This window comes from Mustela nigripes, chromosome 4, assembly GCF_022355385.1.
Source record: "Mustela nigripes isolate SB6536 chromosome 4, MUSNIG.SB6536, whole genome shotgun sequence".
Lineage (NCBI taxonomy): Eukaryota > Metazoa > Chordata > Mammalia > Carnivora > Mustelidae > Mustela > Mustela nigripes.
This window is the reverse complement of record NC_081560.1, coordinates 46,766,156-46,790,477: the sequence shown is the minus strand read 5'-3', so window position 1 is coordinate 46,790,477 and position 24,322 is coordinate 46,766,156. Positions and strand designations below refer to the sequence as shown.

The 24,322-nt window shown below is 40.3% G+C and overlaps 1 long non-coding RNA gene across 3 annotated transcripts in view; it reads right to left on the bottom strand.

The window, feature by feature from the left end:
• The window catches only part of LOC132015839 (uncharacterized), a 48,582-nt gene that overhangs the window by 9,092 nt on the left and 15,168 nt on the right, over positions 1-24,322 (bottom strand). For 2 of the 3 annotated variants that reach the window (XR_009403788.1, XR_009403787.1), the window contains exons 2-4: positions 6,916-7,020; positions 3,134-3,320; positions 615-791 (exon numbers count right to left, since the gene is read on the bottom strand). This is a non-coding gene — a long non-coding RNA (uncharacterized LOC132015839). The remainder of the gene's footprint in view (positions 1-614; positions 792-3,133; positions 3,321-6,915; positions 7,021-24,322) is intronic. The other variant, XR_009403789.1, reaches the window with a different exon arrangement.

Here is a 24,322-nt window from a genome sequence, read left to right as displayed (position 1 = left end):
ACACACACACACACACACACACACACACACACACACACACACACACACAGTCAAATCCTATCTAAAGACAATGATCTTGTTAAATAATCAGCTTCATCTCATCTTATTTCATTTGGGTTGAAATTTTGCTCTGAGCCATGTTAGGCTTAGATATCGCTTATAAAGTTCATCTATGAGAAAACCTTTGAATTTTTTCTCTTTAGATGTCTATGAACTCTAATTAAATATGCATTTGTTGGTGTGATTTTTGACCAGGGAGCTTTTCATTAGTATGAAAGTGACTCTTACTCTCCGACATGGCTTACACAGAGCATTGCACTAAATGTTCAGATCTTTCTGTTGGCTGTTGCTAAAGACGAAGACCAAGAAGTCATCATTCTTTATCAAGACTGGCGATCGTTTTATGCATCTGGGGATCTGTCCAGAGAGCCCTGCTGTAGGTTTTCAACTTTAAAATCCTGTGGCTGCCACTAGCCCCATACATTTAATTTGAACACAAGAAAGGATGTAGAGCAAACATCAAAACAAAAGCTACCCTTCAAGCTTAATTTTCTTTTTCACACCTTTGGCCACCATAACTCCCCCTTCTTGATGTCAGCAGTTCATAATCTCACCTGTGGAAAGGAAGCCAGCCCCCAACTGTGCTGACAAATTGTAGGAAAGTGAAAGGCTTAATGATCGCTGAGTTTTATCCCTTTTTATTTCCAAAAGAATAACGAAGAGCTTTCTTTGCTCCCACTTAACATCCTAATCACCCATGTCTTCAGTTTACACTACAGCTACCCAGGCTTCTGCAGGGGAAGAAAAAAAAAAATGAGATGCGACCCCTCCCCACCTTGCCACACCCACTGAAACCTGTCTATTGCTATCGCTATTGCATCCTTAATCAATCCCCCAAATTGCTCTGGGACTCTAAGGTCCTCCCCCGTTCAGTGCCCAGCCCCTGCTGGTGTAGGGAGCTGCACAGCTTGTGGTAAACTGCTCTCCATTATTCCTCTATATTTAGAACTTCCCTAGAGAAATGGCATTATCTCAGTCACGAAGCTGAAAGCTACTTAAAGTTAGTTTTGCACAGTTGTTTATCCACAGTCTGCTTCATGCACTGTTCGTTCACCTTGCCTAAGAAACAATTCAGATCGATGCCCCGCTCCAGAAACCCAAACTATTGAAATATCACCCCGTAGAAAATTGACTATGATTTGCATTTTGCTAATGTTGGTGTAGGTCAGAATGTTATTTCCCTCTCTCCTCAATGATGTTTCATTGAAGGTAAATTCTACCCCCTTCTTCCAGTGAAAAGCCGCTCAATGACCTGAATAAGATCTGGTGATAGAAAACATATTTTCAGTGATACTGAAGTCATTTTTCTGCCAGAACAAATTAGTCAGTAGCTATTGAGTATGTCACAGAGGTTTTCAAGAGGCACTTAGGAGGATGCTAAAAAAAAATACTCTTCTATGTAGATTATTAGAAATGTCACGGTGCTAATGCAAAAACGCCGTGATAATCTTTCTGTTTCACTCTTCCCTGTGAAAGGACCCTCTCTTGCTTGTAATTCTGCTCCTAAAAGGGAAAATATCATTTGGAAATGGTTGCAAAGAGAACGAGAAAGAAAATTTTATAATTTAAGCTAGAAAAGAAAAGATGGAGGGGAAATCAGATCATGGAGGCAAAGACACATTTGAGCTATTTTTCCAGAGTTTCCATCCCCACCAAGAACTGAATAAAAAAAGGGGGGATTTGGGCTGGATTTCTAGGGAGCTTTCCTGAGAAGACAATGTGTCAAAAACAGAATTAGTTCCTAAATGAACGGATGTATAAATGAGTGGATGTATGGAAGGCTGTGATCAGGGACTGTCTTCCTTCAATGCTCTTTGGCATTTGAAGGGAAAGCAGTTTACAGCACACACATAACATCTTGGGACCTCAGCGTCTACCATTATAAAACAGAACAGACAACTGCTACTTTTCTGGGCTGTTGAGACGACTAAATAAGATAATGTGAAGAAAGCATCTAAAGTGATGTCTTGTCCATAATCATAGAAAACCAGGGTCATGTGTCAGGCTCCGCTGCATGTGTGTGGCGGAGGGGTAGCTACATCTTGAAAATTCAGGCAGAAAGGTTGACTTTCTCTTATTGTGTACCCTGGTCTTTATGTGACAGCATTCCTATCAAAGATTGCCAGAGAGGAAAAAGGGACTCCTCAATATCCCCTATGTGATCCATCCATTTTCTCATTCGTAGAATTGACTGGGTGCTTGGATGGACGATTTAGGCATTTCTCTCAACTCTGCTATACTTTGATATTAGATATGACCAAAAAGTTAACAGTTTAATATCGAAGTATTCCCTGGAATTTTGCTAGTTCCTTCTGGTTTCTACTCAAACCTAAAAGAGATTATCAGTAGTATTCTTGTGGTCTCACCATTTTAAATATTTATAGATGCTTAACTCTTAGTGAGAGACTTTGACATTCTAACAGATTTAAACTCCAAGTATAAAACATTCCTTTGGGGACTTTTATTTTGCTCTGGTAGTAAAAAAAAAAACTTCCAAAGAATGTGACTTAAATCTGATTTCCAAATGAGATATCCTCCAGCAATCAGCAGTCAAAAGATCCTGCGTGTTTATTATCCCTCTGGAAAGTATGCTTTACCCTCGGGTGTGTGCTGTAAGTGAAAAAACCTAGCCGTCTATATGAAAGCCCACTAAGTCATTTGGTGGCTCTTCAGCAGTTGTGAGCTTCGTTCTTCTGCGGGGCTCCAGGGCACACAGAGCCCTCCCAGAGCTGGTTGGGAAGGGTCTCCCACAGCCTCCTGTAAGTGGATCTCTTTCTCCAGGAATCATAGAGTTGAGACCTGCACTGGACCTTGGGCATCGTTCTCTTTGGTTTCCTCAGTCCATAGGAGAGAAAACTGATACAGAGCTTTAATGATCTTTCTAAGATCCACAGCTGGTTAAGAAAGAGAGTTACTCCCCAAATCCCTACACCATTCTGAAACTGCAGGGCCCACCTGGTCTTGAAGGGGGGAGGAATTATTCCAATTTTAGTATATGTGCTGCCGAAGCGAGCACAAGGGAGGAATTATTCCAGACAGATGTGCTTTGGTTGATGGAATTAGAAAACCATACCTGTTGGGGTGCCTGGGTGGCTTAGTAGGTTAAAGCCTCTGCCCTCGGCTCGGGTCATGATCTCAGGGTCCTGGGTTCGAGCCCCGCATCGGGCTCTCTTCTCAGCGGGAAGCCTGCTTCCTCCCTCTCTCTCTGCCTGCCTCTCTGCCTACTTGTGATCTCTGTCTGTCAAATAAATAAATAAAATCTAAACCAAATTAAAAAAAAAAAAAGGAAAGAAAACCATACCTGTTGATGGTTGCTTTGGATGTAATAAAAACCTTTAAAAAAAATAGAATATTTAAAATACATTTTACTTTGTAACATATAATGTACTGTCGTTAATTCTGGGTTCCACTGGGATGTGATGTACATTATTAAAGAAACAAAACTACCAATGATCACTGTCTCCACAGTTTGGAGAACAAAAAAATTCAAACTTATTAATTCAACTCTTTTGCAAATGCAATTTGGGCCACGGTTAATGTCTCCTTCAAAGAAGCAGGAAGTGGGATCTGCACGGCTTGATGAAACTGTTTAGGCACAGGGTCTTAGAGTCAATCTGTTACTCTCTCAATCACTAAAGCCAATCTCAGGCAATCCAGCCCTCTAGAGAAAAGAAAGCTTAGGCCTACTGAGCTTACCAAAGTCATGCAAACCAATCAATGTCCCAACATGGATGTATAGACTGTTGTCCTTTCCTATTTAATTGAGCAGGGTAGAATCATGACTTCATAAGTATTTTCTGAATTTTTATAGAATTTGTAACTTAAATCTTAAATATAATGCATTGGTTTGGCTAACTTGTCAAGGACTGATCATTCCCCTGGCATTGTCCTGATCATTCCCCTGGCATTGTCCTGTATATTTTATACAGATAAACATTAACTAGAAAAGACATTAATGTGATAATAACCAGCAATAGTAAAATTGAAGACCTTTGTCCTTAATTACTCAAATACAAGTGCTACATTTGGTGTCAAATGTGAAATGGCAGTGACATATGAAATTCATACCAGTGGGAACATTGGAAATAGGCATACAGAGGTCCCCAACTTTGTTTCTAAGCGAAGCAATGGCTCACTTCCATGCAATATAGAGATATCTCAGGGAAGGAGTGGGAGACCCATGTTTCTAGAACAAGGGAAGTTACCAATAATAAAGTCCTCTGTAGAATGGAAAGTGCAGTGTCTAATATTAGGCAAACTCTTTTTTTCCTTTTTAAGATTTTATTTATTTATTTGACAGAGAGCACAAGCAGGCAGATTGGCAGGCAGAGGGAGAGAGAGAAGCAGACTCCCCCACCAAACAAGGTACCCAATGCAGGACTTCATCCCAGGACCCTGGGATCATGACCTGAGCCAACGGCAGCTGTTTAACCACTGAACCACCCAGGCGCCCCTAGGCAAACACTTCCTACAAGTGTTCCCAAGGTTCTCCCTCACCCTCTTCAAGATTTTGCTCAGTTGTTACCTTCTCAGTGAGAAGTCTCTGACCACCCTATTTACCTAGTGCACAGCACCCAGCCTAGGGCTACTGATTCTGATTCCTTTAACCCTGATCTGTTTATTTTCCCTAGTACTTACCACCTGCTTATTTGTATCTAACCTACTCATTATTATGCTAGAACATAAACTCATGGTCGAAGGAAATTTTTGTTATTTCTGTTCACTAATGTAATAGAGGTGTCCAGAACAGTGCCTGACATATAATAGGTTCTCAGTAAGTATTTGTGGAAGGAGGTAATAAATTGTCCCCAGTGTCATTCTTTGGACTGTCAGAAGTACTTCCCTTTTTCTTCTTCTGATTGGTGGTTACCCTCTTCTCACAGGACATGCCCTGTGTGTCAGCACACAGTCTAAGGGTAGACAACCAGCCTTCATTATTATCTACTTTACTGAGAGATGAACATCGTTTCTCTTTGGCTTTCTTAATATCAGTGTGGTATCAGCCTTCATAAATATTTCCTCATGCGTAAATCCTACTCAGTTTGCCGCCTTCTATATTCAGTTTTTCTAAAATGTGTACTGAGCACTCACCGTGTGCAGAGTCGGTGCCAGACGTTAGTGGTGAGAGGCAGGCTTGAGGAGTACATTGCAGAATTTAGACTAGTGTTGCATAAAGCTTCCCTGATTTCCTCATGTTGGCCCTCTTGATTTTTCTGTACTTCTCTGTGGCAGACAAGGTTACTACATGCTTATTTTAGTCATTCTTCCTGTTTGCTATCTCAGTTTAATTTGGGCAGCAATGTGCCCAGGCGTTGAATCACGCTTGGCCTTAGTCAGTCACAAAATCTACTCTCCTTTTCGCCAAAGATTGTTCTACAAGTGAGTATATAACCCAGTCCTGGTCAGAGAAATGGAAGGTGAATTCCCCTGGAGGACTTGGGAAAGATTTCTCTCCTCCTCCTCCTCTGTCTCCTCCTCCTCTCCTCCTTTTTTTTTTTTTTAAATATTTTATTAATTTACTTATTTGAAAGAGAGACAGAGGGGAGAGGAGCAGAGGAAGAGGGACAAGCAGATGCTCACTGAGTGCAGTGCTTAACGCGGGGCTTGATCTCACGACCATGAGACCATGACCTGAGCAAGAGTCAGATACTTAATTGACTGAGCCACCCAGGCACCCCAAGATTTTTCTCTTTATAGACTAATTGTCAACAAAATGTTCTTGAGAAGGTCAATGAGAAATTGTAATACAGGTCCAGTAATGTGGTCTTCCATGATGTACACTGGAAGAAAGAATACATTTTTATAGGCAACAGGACTCAGGTACCTCTGGTGAGGTGATAATTGAAACTTGTTGTAAGGCAGACTTAACATCAATATTTAAAAATAAAACAACAACAACAACAACAACAAAAAAAGAAACACATCTTGCAGATGTGTTTGAGGGGTTATTTGGGCTTTGTAGAGTTGTGGTAGCCCCAGATCAGTGTGAAACACAAGTAGACATTTGCTATTCTCCAGGCTAGTAAAATCAGCAGGAGTGACTGGGAATTCTGAGTAGTCTTTGGAATTTCCTGTTGTCAAGGAAAATCCCAAGGCTGCCTGAGCTGGAGGTGTGATTGGTGTTTTGATTGTGCTGTAACTATTTAAGCAAATTAAACATTGCAGCTAGAAGCAGCTCAGGGGCGGAGGTGGTGGTGTGGGTGGCCTGTGATCCTGTTCTTGGTGTATGGACTATCTCAGGTTGGTTTTATTTTGCTTTTTCGGGCTTGCTTAGGAGACTGGCCATCATTCAACATTTTGTTCACCACTTTTTAGTCTTTCATAAATTGCCCATTATAGGGGCACCTGGGTGGCTCAGTCACTGGGCAGCTGCCTTCGGCTCAGGTCATGATCCCAGAATCCTGGGATCAAGCCCCTCATCGGGTTCCCTGCTCAATGGGGAGTCTGCTTCTCCCTCTCCCACTCCTCCTGCTCGTGTTCCCTCTCTCGCTGTCTCTCTGTCAAATAAATGAATAAAATCTTTAAAAAAATTAAAAAATGAATCGCCCATTGTAGCTTTTATCTATTTTTCAATTGTTTTCTTTGTCTTTCATGTATCAATTTTTAGAAGTTCTTCAAACATTTTGGATGCTCATCTTTGGACAGCTTCATTTCAAATTTCTTTCCCTAATTCATGGTTCTTCTTGTAATCCTATTGCTCTTAAAAAGAACTTTCTATTTTAGAATATTTCAAACATATATAAAAATAGAGAGACTAGTATAATGGACCCCCATGTAGCCATAACCCAGTTCCCACAAATTATTGACTCAGAGCCAATCATGTTTCACCTGTAATCCCCCACTCATTCCCCTTACCTGTGGATGATTTTGAAGAAAATGCCAGACATCATGTAATTTCCTCTACATGTCTCTGAAGATAAGAACTCTTTGTTATTTGGAGATTCAGCTTTGTGTTCCAACCTAGTCGATAAAAATCAAACTCCCGGTGATTGTTAAGCTATCATGAGGAAAATTAACTCAAATTGTGACTTGATTTTCACAGGGAATTCTATTGGTTATAAGAAGAAATGTATCTCATAGGGAATAAAATGTGATTTTTTTCTTATTCAACTCATTTCAGTTTTCTTTGTTACATACCTATTCTACATAGTGTGTGCATTGTAGGTTCAGCACTGTTGTGTTGTAGAGATACTTAACTCAAAATACATGGTGATACTATGGATAAAGTCACTACACTGGTGTTACAATTATAGAAGAATCTGGAAAGAACGTCCCATCATTCAGTCCCTTCAAATGTATCATCTTACCAAATTACCTCTTGTAAATTATTCATATACAGTGTACTGTGTGTGTCTCTTAGAGTTTAACAACTTCATTTGCATACCTCTCTAAAATGGTGTTTTTAATTGTTATTTTAAGCAACACTTCATTAGCGATTTCTGTCTGCTTTTATTAAAATGTCTAAATACAATGATTTTCTGTTAATTAAAAAAAAATAAATGCAACTGCTTTACTGTTATATTATCTTCCACTCACAAAGAAAGAAAAGAAGATTAAGTAGCTGACAGTTTATGAGAGAGGAACTGAAAAAGACCAACACAGGATCACTGGCTTTCTCTGCCTTTTCTCCTTTGGTTTCATATCCTTGGAAGGCTGTGATTGTTTGCAGCTCTGTCTCTTTTCCTCAGGGCCTGCTTGACACACTGGATTCTGAAAATCTCTTCCCTTCCCTCTGACGCTGCTTGCCCTTCTTTCACGGTTGTCTGGCAGGACTAAGAATTGTGTCCTTTTGATCCTTGTGTTTCACCTTCTTGATTAATCTGGCACTCCCAGACTTCCAGCTGAGCCCATTCTCTGAATTTGTACAGCTGCAAGAAGTCTTCTGGAGTAGAAGGGCTTCTCGGAGCTCTTGAACCTTGACCAGTCGGTACTTTCTTGGCCACTCTCTGTTCAGCAGTTGACCACTGCTGATCTAATGAAACTCTTCTTTTGTTTTCATACCCGACATATTTCTTTCCAGTCTTCATTACCAAAGCAACCCTAGGGAATGGAGAATCTTCAAGATTTTAATATGCATTCTGTGTAAGTCAGGATTCTTCGGAGAAACAAAACCCATAGGATCTATGTGTAGATTGGTTGTGAGGAATTGGCTTATGCAATTAAGGAGGCTGAGAAGTCCCAGGATCTGCTATCTACAGGTTGGAGATCTAGGAAAGCTGGTTGTGTAATCCAGTCTAAGTCCAAAGCCCGAAAGCCAGGGGAGCTGATGGTGTAAATCCCAGTCCAAGGGTAGAAGAAGATAAGATGGAATTTATCAGTTCAGCAACGAGGCAGATAAAAAGGGGACAGATTTCTTCTTCTTCCCCCTTTTGTTCTGTTTAGGCCCTCAGTAGATTGGATAATGCCACATCACACTGGGGAGGACAGTCTTCTTTACAAAAAACACTAGTTTATTTTTATTCTTTAAAGATTTTATTTATTCATTTGAGATAGAGAGCATGAGCGGGGAGGGACAGACAGAAAAGGAGAAGCAGACTCCCTACTGATCAGGGAGCCTGACGCAGGGCTCAATCCCAGGACACTGAGATCAGGACCTGAACCGAAGGCAGACACTTAACCGATGGAGCCATGTAGACACCCCCAGAATCCACGAGTTTAATGCTAATCTCATTGGAATCACCCTCACGGAAACACCCAGGAACAGTGTTTAATCTGGGCACCCTAGAGCCCATTCAAATTGACAGAGGAAATTAATCATCACTCCTCCCTTCATGCCAATGTTCCTTTTATCTGTATGCTTGATAAAACATTTGCTCTGTTTGATCCCAGAGATTTGTCTTTCCTTTAATTAATTTTGGCTGTTGTAAATATTAGTCCCCCTCCCATCATGTATTGTTCATATTTCCTCCAATTAGTCACCCATGGCTCATTTAAGCCACCTGTACCTATCCCCACTTTATAATGGCTTTGGCCTATTTAGTGACCATTTTGAAGAAAGACCGCCATTCATGGCAAATATGTGTCTCTCAGCGCCTTTGTTCGCGGGCTCCGTGGAATGCTTCCAAGTGACTTTCTGTAATATCTAACCTCAGGCCAAACCAGCTTACACTGCAATGTGACTCAGCTGGTCCATTTCTCTAATGGATACAAACCCCCACATTTCTCTTTTCGCAAATGACTGTTCATGAGGCCTGTCAGTCAAGATGAAGGGTGCTTCATAATGAGCTGTCGGTTTGGTTCCCACTTCTGAGTCTTGGTCGTCTAGCCCTGCTACTATTATACATGCTTTGCTTCTTCACATGAAATAACGGACTGACACCACCTCACAGGCTCCCCACTACATTCTTTCTGCCACACTCCTGGCAACTAAAAAGCCCTTAGGAGCACCCAGGGGATCTGACAGATCTGTGAGAAGAACAACCTGTTAATTGAGCTTGGTTATTCTATGGGGAGATCATTGAACATAATGCATGCATAATGGACTAACGTACAGCATTAGCCAGCTCTGAGCCCTCGGGCTGCACCATGTCATGAATAAGCAAAGAGGATGGGAAATCCCAGAGGGAGTGGAATTTGCCCGGAATCCTCCTGCATTCAGCCCTGAGGTTTTTATCAAGGGTCTTTTGTGTACAGAATGTAAGGTCAGAGACTTTTAATATTTCTTTCACTTGTGGGCAGGGAAGACAAGTTCTAAGACCTTATGGGATGCCATTTAATCAAATTCCACAGACTAGATATTTGCCAGGAGACAAGCAATTCATAAAACTTGTTGCAGCCAAATCCAGGCACGAGACATAATTAAGAAAATGACCAGTGTATCTCCAAATAACGCTATTTCATTTTTCCGTACGCAAGCATGCCAGAAAGGACTAGGCCAATAGCAAGTTTGAATGCCAACATTGCTGTTTTAAAGATGGTCATCCTCTGATCTGGAAAATATAAATATGGTCCCATCTCTCCCGTGGCCATTCTCATAATACATACATATACAGTGTATGTATTACGACAAATAGCGTGACTGAAAAACAAAGAGGATCTGCAAACAGTGCAGAATAACAAAATGGTGTCAATCTTTTTCCAGTCAGAATTATAAGATCGTTGGATTTTTTAAAGTATAGTTATACAATCAGGACCCAGTCTTCTAAATGAATGGAATGATAATTTTCTGAAATATAATTTAAGGGGTACTTATAAAAGGACACCCAGTCCAGAATGTTTTCTCCATATTTATATCACAGTACCTGAAATTCACTACACACTCTTAGGAGATAGAGGATCTCACAAGTTTCAGTCCCTAATAGTTTTAATGAGAAAGGTAATTCAATTCATGAACACATTAATCCACATTATCATGCCATGTAAGGCTTTCCATGGAGACATGCTTTCTTTTAGGATCCTCAGAGTTTGAGGAGACAGGAGAGAGGAGGAGTCACCTAGAGCATGAAGTTTTCCTTGGGAAGGACCAAAAGATGAAACCAATATTTGAGGTCTAATATGTTCCAGGCCTTTTGCCTGTGGCCATCATGATCAGCGCAACAAGTATCCATCAATATTTTCTCAGCCAACCTTCCTGTAGTGACAGGGAAAAAAAACCAAACTGAAACAAAGGGTTGTCTTTGTTTTTGTTTTTTAAGGTAGGTAACTCAAAAGTCTAGAGGTAATTTGTTTCATATCTACCTAGATCTAGGTGCTTGAATGTGTCCTTAGAATCTCTTCGCTATTTTCTTTTTCTTCTGAAGTATCCTTATTCTCAAGCAGGTTCTTTCCTACACAGGTCTGTCCTTTCTTTTGGTTTGTCATCTCAAGTTGAGAAACACTCTTTCAACATCCCTCTCAATCCCAAATGGGACTTCTAAGGGACTTGGATGGATCCTGCTTAGCCCCTTGTTCATCTCTGTGGTGGAGCTTCCTGGACCAGTAGAAGAACCCAGAAGGCACCAGAATACCTGAGTGGAGCCAGTACTGAGTGAAGCATAAGGTGGGCAATGAGAGACAGGAAAACAGAAAGATATGTGAGTTTCCCAGTATCACTGTAACAAATTATCATAAACCTAATGTTAAGCAACACAGATTATTCTGTGGATAAGTCTGATATGGTTCTGACCAGACTGAAATCAGGGTGTCTACAGGGATATATTCTTTCTCAAGGATCCACGGAAGAGTCTGTTTCCTTGTTCATGTACGGGTTGGCCAAATTCAGTTCCACGTGGCAATAGGATCAAAGTCCTCATTTCCTTGTTGGTTATAGGTCCTGGTCACTCTCAGCTTCTCGAGGCCTCTGCATTTGCCTTCTCGTGGTCTCTTTCAACTTCAAAGTCCACAACAGTGGATCAAGTACCTGTCTTCTTTTGACTTTCTCGTGCTGCTTCTTCCAGTGGATTTCTCTCACCACAGCTGGGGAAGGTTCTTCGTTTTCAAATATTCATCTGATTAGATTGGACACACTCGGATAATCCAGGATAATCTTCCCATCTCAAGATCTGTAACTTTAATCACATCTACAAAGTCCCTTTTGCCATGTAAACTAACATATTCATCAGTTTTAGGGGTGAGGATGAGGACATCTTTGGGAGGTCCTTATTTGGGCTGCCAGAAAGGGGTAGAAAAATAACAAAAATAAACTCCCAAATCTATCATTTTTAAGAAGGAAGAAGCTGTAACTGAAGCTTTCAAGCATGCCTTCACCTATAATACCTACAAATGGAATTTAGCAGAAAGCCCCCAAGGTCTGTGTCCCTAATAGTAATGTATGATGAGTTCTATCTGAAAAGGTTGTCCTCTTCAACTGAGTACTTGCTGTGCAGAAGTACTGATGATGAAAGAGGAAGGAGATGACCACCTCGTCAGCCACACCAGCCCAGTCAGATGTAGAGTCAGCTGGATCATGTTAACATACTTGGATAATACTGCCACTAAATGGAACTCAGAAGTACATAGAATTTTGGGGGAGGGGGCATGGATTCCTGCAATGATTCAGTCCTTCAATGAAGCATTTTTCTTTTTTTTTTTTTTTTTATAAACATATAATATATTTTTATCCCCAGGGGTACATGTCTGTGAATTGCCAGGTTTACACACTTCACAGCACTCACCATAGCACATACCCTCCCCAATGTCCATAACCCCAACCCCCTTCTCCCAACCCCCCTCCCCCCAGCAACCCTCAGTTTGTTTTGTGAGATTAAGAGTCACTTATGGTTTGTCTCCCTCCCAATCCCATCTTGTTTCATTTATTCTTCTCCTGCGCCCTTAAGCCCCCATGTTGCACTTCCTCATATCAGGGAGATCATATGATAGTTGTCTTTCTCCGCTTGACTTATTTCGCTAAGCATGATACGCTCTAGTTCCATCCACGTTGTCACAAATGGCAAGATTTCATTTCTTTTGATGGTTGCATAGTATTCCATTGTATATATATACCACATCTTCTTTATCCATTCACCTGTTGATGGACATCTAGGTTCTTCGATAGTTCGGCTATTGTAGACATTGCTGCTATAAACATTAGGGTGCACATGCCCCTTTGGATCACTATGTTTGTATTTTAGGATAAATACCCAGTCATGAAATTGCTGGGTCATAGGGTAGTTCTATTTTCAACATTTTGAGGAACCTCCATGCTGTTTTCCAGAGTGGTTGCACCAGCTTGCATTCCCACCAACAGTGTAGGAGGGTTCCCCTTTCTCCGCATCCTCGCCAGCATCTGTCATTTCAGACTTGTTGATTTTACCCATTCTGACTGGTGTGAGGTGATATCTCATTGTGGTTTTGATTTGTATTTCCCTGATGCCGAGTGATGTGGAGCACTTTTTCATGTGTCTGTTGGCCATCTGGATGTCTTCTTTGCAAAAATGTCTGTTCATGTTTTCTGCCCATTTCTTGATTGGATTATTTGTTCTTTGGGTGTTGAGTTTGCTAAGTTCTTTATAGATTTCAGACACTAGTCCTTTATCTGATATGTCATTTGCAAATACCTTCTCCCATTCTGTCAGCTGTCTTTTGGTTTTGTTAACTGTTTTCTTTGCTGTGCAAAAGCTTTTGATCTTGATAAAATCCAAATAGTTCGTTTTTGCCCTTGCTTCCCTTGCCTTTGGCGATGTTCCTAGGAAGATGTTGCTGTGGCTGAGGTCGAAGAGGTTTCTGCCTGTGTTCCTCTCAAGGATTTTGATGGATTCCTTTCTCATATTGAGGTCCTTCATCCTTTTTGGGTCTATTTTCGTGTGTGGTGTAAGGAAATGGTCCAATTTCATTTTTCTGCATGTGGCTGTCCAATTTTCCAAACACCATTTGTTGAAGAGGCTGTCTTTTTTCCATTGGACATTCTTTCCTGCTTTGTCAAAGATTAGTCGACCACAGAGTTGAGGGTCTATTTCTGGGCTCTCTATTCTGTTCCGTTGATCTATGTGTCTGTTTTTGTGCCAGTACCATGCTGTCTTGATAATGACAGCTTTGTGATAGAGCTTGAAGTCTGGAATTGTGATGCCACCAACTTTGGCTTTCTTGTTCAATATTCCTTTGGCTATTCGAGGTCTTTTCTGGTTCCATATAAATTTTAGGATTATTTGTTCCATTTCTTTGAAAAAAATGGATGGTATTTTGATAAAAATTGCATTAAATGTGTATATTGCTTTAGGTAGCATAGACATTTTCACAATATTTATTCTTCCGATCCATGAGCATGGAACATTTTTCCATTTCTTTGTGTCTTCCTCAATTTCTTTCATGAGTATTTTATAGTTTTCTGAGTATAGATTCTTAGCCTCTTTGGTTAGGTTTATTCCTAGGTATCTTACAGTTTTGGGTGCAACTGTAAATGGGATTGACTCCTTAATTTCTCTTTCTTCTGTCTTGTTGCTGGTGTAGAGAAATGCAACTGATTTCTGTGCATTGATTTTATATCCTGACACTTTACTGAATTCCTGTACAAGTTCTAGCAGTTTTGGAGTGGAGTCTTTTGGGTTTTCCACATATAGTATCATATCATCTGCGAAGAGTGATAGTTTGACTTCTTTGCCGATTTGGATGCCTTTAATTTCCTTTTGTTGTCTGATTGCTGAGGCTAGGACTTCTAGTACTATGTTGAATAGCAGTGGTGATAATGGACATCGCTGCCGTGTTCCTGACCTTAGTGGAAAAGCTTTCAGTTTTTCTCCATTGAGAATGATATTTGCTGTGGGTTTTTCATAGATGGCTTTGATAATATTGAGGTATGTGCCCTCTATCCCTACACTTTGAAGAGTTTTGATCAGGAAGGGATGCTGTACTTTGTCAAATGCTTTTTCAGTATCTATTGAGAGTATCATATGGTTCTTGTTCTTTCTTTTATTAATGTGTTGTACCACGTTGATTGATTTGCAGATGTTGAACCAACCTTGCAGCCCTGGAATAAAGCCCACTTGGTCGTGGTGAATAATCCTTTTAATGTACTGTTGAATCTTATTGGCTAGTATTTTGGTGAAAATTTTCGCATCTGTGTTCATCAAGGATATTGGTCTGTAGTTCTCTTTTTTGATGAGATCCTTGTCTGGTTTTGGGATCAAGGTGATGCTGTCCTCATAAAATGAGTTTGGAAGTTTTCCTTCCATTTCTATTTTTTGGAACAGTTTCAGGAGAATAGGAATTAGTTCTTTAAATGTTTGGTAGAATTCCCCCAGAAAGCTGTCTGGCCCTGGGCTTTTGTTTGTTTGGAGATTTTTGATGACTGTTTCAATCTCCTTACTGGTTATGGGTCTGTTCAGGCTTTCTATTTCCTCCTGGTTCAGTTGTGGTAGTTTATATGTCTCTAGGAATGCATCCATTTCTTCCAGATTGTCAAATTTGTTGGTATAGAGTTGCTCATAGTATGTTTTTATAATTGTCTGTATTTCTTTGGTGTTAGTTGTGATCTCTCCTCTTTCATTCATGATTTTATTTATTTGGGTCCTTTCTCTTTTCTTCTTGATAAGTCTGGCCAGGGGTTTATCAATCTTATTAATTCTTTCAAAGAACCAGCTCCTAGTTTTGTTGATTTGTTCTATTGTTTTTTTGGTTTCTATTTCATTGATTTCTGCTCTGATCTTTATGATTTCTCTTCTCCTGCTGGGCTTAGGGTTTCTTTCTTGTTCTTTCTCCAGCTTCTTTAGGTGTAGGGTTAGGTTGTGTACCTGAGACCTTTCTTGTTTCTTGAGAAAGGCTGGTACTGCTATATATTTTCCTCTCAGGATTGCCTTTGTTGTGTCCCACAGATTTTGAACCATTGTGTTTTTTCCTCATCATTTGTGTCCATGAATTTTTTCAATTCTTCTTTAATTTCCTGGTTTACCCATTCATTCTTTAGAAGGATGCTGTTTAGTCTCCATGTATTTGGGTTCTTTCCAAATTTCCTCTTGTGATTGAGTTTTAGCTTCAGAGCATTGTGGTCTGAAAATATGCAGGGAATGATCCCAATCTTTTGATACCGGTTGAGACCTGATTGAGGACCGAGGATGTGATCTATTCTGGAGAATGTTCCATGTGCACTAGAGAAGAATGTGTATTCTGTTGCTTTGGGATGAAATGTTCTGAATATATCTGTGATGTCCATCTGGTCCAGTGTGTCATTTAAGGCCTTTATTTCCTTGTTGATCTTTTGCTTGGATGATCTGTCCATTTCAGTGAGGGGAGTGTTAAAGCCCCCTACTATTATTGTATTATTGTTGATGTGTTTCTTTGATTTTGTTATTAATTGGTTTATATAGTTGGCTGCTCCCACATTAGGTGCATATATTTAAAATTGTTAGATCTTCTTGTTGGACAGATCCTTTGAGTATGATATAGTGTCCTTCCTCATCTCTTATTATAGTCTTTGGCTTAAAATCGAATTGATCTAAGGGTTGCCATCCCAGCTTTCTTCTGATATCCATTGTTTTCCACCCCCTCACTTTAAATCTGGAGGTGTCTTCGGGTTTAAAATGAGTTTCTTTTAGGCAACATATAGATGGGTTTTGTTTTTTTATCCATTCTGATACCCTGTGTCTTTTGATTGGGGCATTTAGCTCATTAACATTCAGGGTAACTATTGAGAAATGTGAATTTAGTGCCATTGTATTGACTGTAAGGTGACTGTTACTGTGTATTGTCTCTGTTCCTTTCTTATCTACTACTTTTAGGCTCTTTCTTTGCTTAGAGGACCCCTTTCAATATTTCCTGTGGGGCTGGTTTGGTGTTTGCAAATTCTTTCAGGTTTTGTTTGTCTTGGAAGCTTTTAATATCTCCTTCTATTTTCAATGATAGCCTAGTTGGATACAGTATTCTTGGCTGCATGTTTTTCTTGTTTAGTGCTCTGAATATATCATGCCAGTTCTTTTTGGCCTGCCAGGTCTCTTTGGATAAGTCTGCTGCCAATCTAATATTTTTACCATTGTATGTTACAGACTTCTTTTCCCGGGCTGCTCTCAGGATTTTCTCTTTGTCACTAAGATTGTAAATTTAACTATTAGGTGACAGGGTGTGGACCTATTCTTATTGATTTTGAGGGGGGTTCTCTGCACCTCCTGGATTTTGATGCTTGTTCCCTTTGCCGTATTGGGGAAATTCTCTCCAATAATTCTTTCCAATATACCTTCTGCTCCCCTCTCTCTTTCTTCTTCTTCTGGAATCCCAATTATTCTAATGTTGTTTTGTCTTATGGTGTCACTTATCTCTTGAATTCTGCCCTTGTGGTCCAGTAGCTGTTTGTCTTTCTTTTGCTCGGCTTCTTTATTCTCTGTCATTTGGTCTTCTATACCGCTATTTCTTTCTTCTGTCTCATTTATCCTAGCAGTCAGAGCCTCCATTTTTTATTCCACCTCATTAATAGCTTTTTAAATTTCAACTTGGTTAAGATTTTAGTTCTTTTATTTCTCCAGAAAGGGATTTTATATCTCCTGAGAGAGTTTCTCTAATATCTTCCGTGCCTTTTTCAAGCCCGGCTAGAACCTTGAGAATCATCATTCTGAACTCTAGTTCTGACATATTACCAATGTCTGTATTGATTAGGTCCCTAACCTTTGGTACTGCCTCTTGTTCTTTTATTTTGTGGTGAATTTTTCCATCTTGTCATTTTGTCCAGATGAGAGTATATGAAGGAGCAAGTAAAATACTAAAAGGGTGGCAAAGACCCCAGGACAATATGCTTTAACCAAATCAGAAGAGATCCCAAATCGTGAGGGGGGAGAAAGGGGAAAAAAAAAGGGTTAAAAAAAAAAAAAAAAAAAAGAAAGAAGAAACAATTAAAAAAAATAAAACGAATAAAGAAAAACATAAAAAAAGAATATATATATTAGATAAACTGGTTAAAAATGTTTAAAAAAAGGAAAAGGGTAAAAGTTAAAAAAATTATCAGAAGAAGAGAGGGAAAAAAAGAATTGAAAAAGAAAAAAAATTAAATTAACTGCAAGACTAAAAAATCATGGGGAGAAAGCCATGAGTTCCATGCTTTGCTTTCTCCTTCTCTGGAATTCCACTGCTCTCCTTGGTATTGAAACTGCACTCCTTGGTAGGTGATCTTGGTCCTGGCTGGATTTCTTGTTGATCTTCTGGGGGAGGGGCCTGTTGTAGTGATTTGCAAGTGTCTTTGCCCTAGGCAGAATTGCACCGCCCTTACCAGGGGCCGGGCTGAGTAATCCGTTTGGGTCTGCTTTCCAGAGCTTCTGTGCCCGGAGCACTTTCTGTAGAGTTCTGGAGGACGGGAATGAAATGGTGGCCTCCCCGTCTCCAGCTTGGAGGAGCGGAGAGCTTGGGGCCCCCCTCCTCAGTGTGCCCTCAGAGACCGGCGCCCATTTCCTCCTATCTCCCTGGCTCCGGCGGGCTCCGAGCTCACCGAGCCTGCGACCAGTTCAAGGTAACCCCAACCTATGAGCTTACTCCTCGGCTCTGTCTCTGTACCCGGCTTCTTCGTTCTAATACCTGCAAGCTCTGCGACACTCAGACACCCCCGATCCTTCTGTGATCCTGTGGGACCTGAGGCCACGCTGACTGCGCGTGGGCTTCACCCCGGTTTAGCCTCTGGAGCGATGTCCCTCAGCGGAACAGACTTAAAAGTCCTGATTTTGTGCTCCGTTGCTCCGCCGCTTGCCGAGAGCTGGCCCCTCCCCGCAGGGTCTATCTTCCCATCGCTTTGGATTCACTTCTCCACTAGTCCTACCTTTCAGAAGGTGGTTGATTTTCTGTTTCTAGAATTGCTGTTCTTCTTCTCTTCAATCTCCTGTTGGATTTGTAGGTGTTTGCAATCTTTAGATAAGCTATCTAGCTGATCTCCTGCTACCTGATGTAGCCTCAGCCTGCTACTTCTCCACCATCTTGACTCCTCCCTCTCAATGAAGCATCTTAATGTAGCTCATTAAAACTTAGAATCATCTTCTCTCCAAAACCCAGTCTCACTGCAGTTTTAGTAGTATGGTGGCTCTAGGCACTCGGCTGGTTTCTCTTATTTCATTGGTTACACCTAGTTGGTCAGTTTTCTGGCTCAACAATCCTCTGATCTCTAAACTCAGACTCACCTTGGGTTATGATAAGATCAGTGTCTAAAGTTTACATTAGTATACAATAATAATAATCTATTTATCAATCTGTCCATCTGTATATCCATCATCCTGTAACCATCCATTCATCATTTGTCAAAATTTTTGTTAAAAATAACTAAGCTTTTGGATTCAGCAAAACCCTCAAAATCAATTTTATTTCTCTTGCAGTTGGAAAATGAATTTTAAATTATTCATGTTAACACCCTCCAGATAAATTGAACTTTTAGAGTGTTTAAGAGTATTTAAGAAAAGCTTAGTAAAGTCAATCTTTTACATTAATGGATTCCATTTAAAATATTAATTTCACATTAACCATTGCTTTTTTACTTCTGCAGCCATATCATCAACAATCTTAAGAATCATTAATGTTAATAAGTAAAAAAGTAAGTTATTAAAATTTTAACATTATAAAACACTTTTTCAACTTTTGTTCCTGGCTCTATGACTCACTAGCTGTCTGGAAGAGACTTTCTGTTACAAATCACCTTAAAAATGCTGGGTAAATAGCTTTTTTAAGAGAAAAAAAAAACACCATATTTTTAAATGCATGCTTGAGCTTACATGAAAATAAGGGAAATCCTTTTCGGCCAGCAATATAAGAAAGCAGGAACCTAGAGAGCCCGGCCGTGAACCTTGCAGCAGGCATTCCCCTGAAGACATCTTCCAGGCTTTGAGCTCCTGCCCTGTCCTTGGTGGCCATGTAACTTATCCCATAAACCAGAGAGTTTGCAAAGTGGGAAGTGATGCTGCTCTTAATAACACCAGGAATCCCGTTTCTTGCTAAGGATACAGAAAGTTGCAGGACAATGTCACTTCCATCTTAATAAGAAAATGCTGAACACCATGCAAAACCCTAACTTCCCTGAACTCATCAAAGAGCTGAGGCTACAAGGCAACCAGGAAACTGAATTGCAAAGGGAAAAAAGCACCCCCATTCCTAACCCTGAAAAGAGTCAGGATACATGAATTGTTTAAATTGTTTTGCATTTGACAGGGCACGGGAAGAAGAGGCAGCTGCCATAGAGTGGGGGAGAAGATATTTAAAAAAAAAACAAAAGCAAAAACGAATTGCTCAAGGCTGAGTATGTACCAGTGTATCAGTTTAGAATAAGTGGGGGCTTCAGACACCCAGAAACAAGGGGAGTTTTACCCCCTCCCAAGCTCCCTTGGGTGCTCTTGAGAAAGATTGGGATCGGCCAAAAGGCTGGAGAAGACCCCCTTTTGGTGGCACAAATGCTGGAGGAGGTTGCTGTTGGGAAAGAAGCAGCAAGGCTTCTGGTGGTCAGTGCTGCTAAGAGGGAACAAGCAAATTCACGTGCCTCTGGAGGAAAGATAGCAAACCCTTTCCCCCATATCAGTATTCAGACAAAGATTTACTACTCCTAGGGAAAGGATAGAAGCAGAAGCCATCTGCTCTTTGGGAGAAGCAATAAATTCTTGCACAAGAGTAAGCGAAGGTCTGCTAAGACTCAGGGAGAAGCAGGAACCTCTCCCGACAGGGACCCCATTCGTGTAGTCCAGCTCTCGACCTGTCAGGACACAAAGCACAGTGGAGGACGGGGAAGAGTGGATTTAGAAGGGGCAGAGAGAAAATGCTCAGCATAACGATTAAAAAATGTGGGAGAGAATCAAAAAGTATGTTTAAGGAACACGACATTATGAAAAACAGCCCAAGAGACTTGAGAAAAAAAAAAAAAAAGAAATCCTAAAAATGAAAAAGTAAATAATTGAAATTATATGTTCAACTCAGTTGATAATCAGCAAATTAGATAAATTGATCTTTAGCTGATGGATAACCAGCGGAAGAGAAAAGCAATGACGGGGAAGATAAATCACCCATAAGAGGGCACAGGGAAACAGATGAAAAATGTGAAAGACAAGATAAGAAACCTTGAGTGGGAAGGTTTAACATATGTCTAAATCACTGAGGTTTTTGAGTAGGTAATATTCAAAGAGTTAACAGCTATTTTTCAGAAATGAAAAAAGACATGGTTCCTCAGATTCATGAGGCCAATGAATCCTGAATGGGATAATGTCCCGCCTAGACACACTGTAGGAAAACTTCACAACCACTGAACAGAGAGGGAAAAATAACTTTTAAAAGCAACAAAGAATAGAATATAGCCAAAAAAGGAATAATAAGTAGATTAATAGTAGACTCCTTTTTGGGAAGAAAACAAGTGAAAACACAATGAAATGTGTTCAAAGAGCTGAAGGAAATTAATGGTCAGCTTGTATTCGATACAGCCTAAATTTTTATTCAAAAGAAAAGACAAAATGAAGACATTTACAGATGAAAATCGAGAGGGATTACTGCTAAGAATTCCTCATGAAGAAACTTTAAAAGCATACGCTTTAGGAAGAAGAAAAAAGAATACTGGAGCAAAGTCCAAGGTACAAGAAAGAATCATGAGCAAAGAAAATCAGATGCTTCTGTTTAAATCAGTGTAAGTCAACAACAATAATGTCTAATTTCCTGTGTTGAAAAAAAAAAGATCGAGCTAAAATACTAGAAGGAAGAGCAAAACATAGGGAGGTAGGTAACTAGACTTAAAGCAGATTCATGCCATGCTATTGATGGTTTGTATAGTTAAAGATTTGGTTAACACTGGGCGTTGTTAACTCAAATGTGTATCTATAAATGTTTGTGGCAATTTTAAAACAAATAGCAATAGTTTATAACTTCCAAATGAATAGGGAGAAAAATGGGATGAGAAAAATTCAATGTAGAAGAAACCACCAAGAAATTAAAATGCATGGAAAGAAGAGGTAAATATAAAAAGTTATCTCGTTAAGGCAAATTGTGTTTAGCTTAGTGTACATTGCTTCAAGCACAGAGACATTAAGAAAATGTATTCACTGGAAAACTTAGCTCCTCTCTCATCTTTGGGTTGCTTAAAGATATTCATACCATTGGGGGGCCTGGGTGGCTCAGTTGGTTAAGCGGCTGGCTTTTTTTTTTTTTTTTTGAAGATTTTATTTATTTATTTGAGAGAGAGAGAGGCCACAAGTGGGGAGTGGGACAGAAAGAGAGAGAGAAGCAGACTCCCTGCTGAGCAGAGAGCCCCGAGTGGGGCTTAGTCCCAGGACCCTGGGATCATGACCCGAGCTGAAGGCAGATGCTTTACCCACAGAGCCACCCAGAGGCCCTGAATGGCTGACTCTTGATTTCAGCTCAGGTCATGATCTTGGGATCCTGGGATCAAGCACGACGTCGAGCCGGGTGTCAGGCCCCATGTGGGGGTCCATGCTCAGCAGGGAATGTGTTTCAGGATTCTCTCTGCCCCTCCCTCCATTCGCTCACTCTCTCTCAAGTGGATAACTAAATCTTAAAAAAAGTTATTCATACCATTTAGGAGACCATATTCTTTTTCTGATTTATGTGCTTTTTCTCTCATTTCCTGTCTCACTGTCTTCATCCATCTGTCTTCTATCATCCATACAGTTTTCTCTTAATGCGCCCATCCCTCTTTCCTGTAACCATGCACCCACCTCTCTATCCATCCATTTCCTCATCTATGCATCTTTATAACCCAAATCTATTTCCAAGCCAAGCAATGCTACTTGGCATCTCCCTTGAATTTTAACAGGCACCTTAAACTTCACATATCCAAAATGCAACCCCTGATTTCACTTCCCCACCAAGTTCATCCCTCCTTCAGCCTTCACCATTGCAGCAAATGATACCACCAGCTACTCAACTGCTCAGCCAAAAACGTGGGAGCCATCTTGATAGTTCTTTCCCTCACCCTTCATATCCCATTCATCACAAGGTGGTGTCAGCTCCACCTTCAAAATATATCTTTGGTCTGCCAGGATCTCACCATCTCCACTGCTACATCCTCTATCTACACCAACAGTCTCTTTCTTCTAAACCATTGGAATAGCCTTCAAACCACTTCTCCTCTTGTTTTTCTTTCTATCCTATATCCACAGTGGCCAGAGTGATCTTGTCAAAGGGTCAATCAGACCATGTCACCCTCTTCTTAAAAGCCTCTGTGGCATCCCATTGGGTCCAGAAATAAACAGAAAATCTCTATGACTTCTATGGCTATTAGGATCTGGTGCCTGCTCAGCCTTTTGGCCTGGTTTTCCTGGGTTCCACATTTCATTCATTTTGCCCCAGGCCCACTGATCTTCTTCCTGTTCCTCCAATATGCAGAGCTTATATCTGATTCAGGACTGTGGATCTGATGCTTCTTTTACCAGACTTGTTAAAGATCAGGTCTCCCCTGAAATGTCACATCCTCATACAGATTTGCTTGAAGCAATTTATGTCCATCTGAACATTCATTTCCAATATTTTCACTATTTGTAGTTATTTTTTTTTTAATATTGAAGTTATCTTTTTAAAGTTAATCACATCTCCTACTTAAGCATGAACTTTCTGAGGGTGGGGACCTTGTCCAATATTATGTCCTCAGGGTCTATAATTTTGCCTGGCACATAGTAGGGGCTCTGTTATTATTCAGTAATTGAGTACTTGACATTTATTAATTCCACAACTGGGGGTAAAGGGTAGTTATGTTATTTTCTTTTTAATAATTGAGTAATATTTCTGGAACCCCTTTAGCAAAGCTAATGAGGATTTCCATGCTCTCGGTCATACTTTAGTGGTACCCTGACTCCTTAGGGCTGCATTGAACACAGGGGTTTCTCATGTGGTCAGGAAGTAGGAGACCATCCTCCAATCTGGTGCTGATACACGGAGAGTCCTTGGGGTCCTGTTGAAAGTTGCACGTCCATTTTCTTTTTCCAGGCCTTGGCATGAGTCCTCTTTGTGTTAGCTTACACTGATCTGAGAAGATCCTTCAGGAAGTTTTGTCCCCTCAAAGAGCACTGCATTGCAGTGGACATGGTTTGCCATCCTTAAGAAGCACCACCCCTGCCCCAAGTCATGAGAAAGTTTGGTCTCTTCACTCCCTGGTAAGACCAGTTGTGCCTTCCCCCTACCTAGCATCAGCCTCTCAGTCGGCCTTGTTGGAGACAGAACTCCTGAATGCTCTGCTAGGAAACTTTGGGCTGAAATATTGACATACAAGACTTGTTTGACTACACTTGGACATTTGGGCACCCAGGAACCCAGACTCAACATAAAGATGTCATGGGGTAGGAAGAAAAAATTCTCACACTTACCCTAGTCTCCTTCAGCAACAAGAACAAAGCAGACATTAATATCTCAGTAGCTTTCTTGTTTTTAAAAATTTTATTTATTTATTTGACAGACAGTGATCACAAGTAGGCAGAGAGGCAGGCAGAGAGAGGAGGAAGCAGGCTCCCCACTGAGCAGAGAGCCTGATGCAGGGCTTGATCCCAACGCTGGGATCATGACCTGAGCTGAAGGCAGAGGCTTTAACCCACTGAGCCACCCAAGTGCCCCTCAGTAGTTTTTTACATATATATCCTTTGCCAAGTAGAATTATTCTGACATACATAAATAAATATTTTTCTTAAGAAAAGGACCAGAAGTAATTACTATGCATTCATTTCTTTAATTACAACATATAAAATACTTAATGGCTAGTCTATATAGTATAAATGCAAAGCACAGTTAAGAACTGGAATTGGTGGGGTTTTTGTGCTCATTAGGTTTATTTTTTCTTCTACTTTATAAGATTTTAAGGAGTTACTGCACATGAGAAATTATTTACTATTTCTAGCCAATTAACTTAGGAATTACAAACTTAATATAATCACCATCTTATTTTGCAAATATTAAAATAATTTACGTTGTTAAGCAT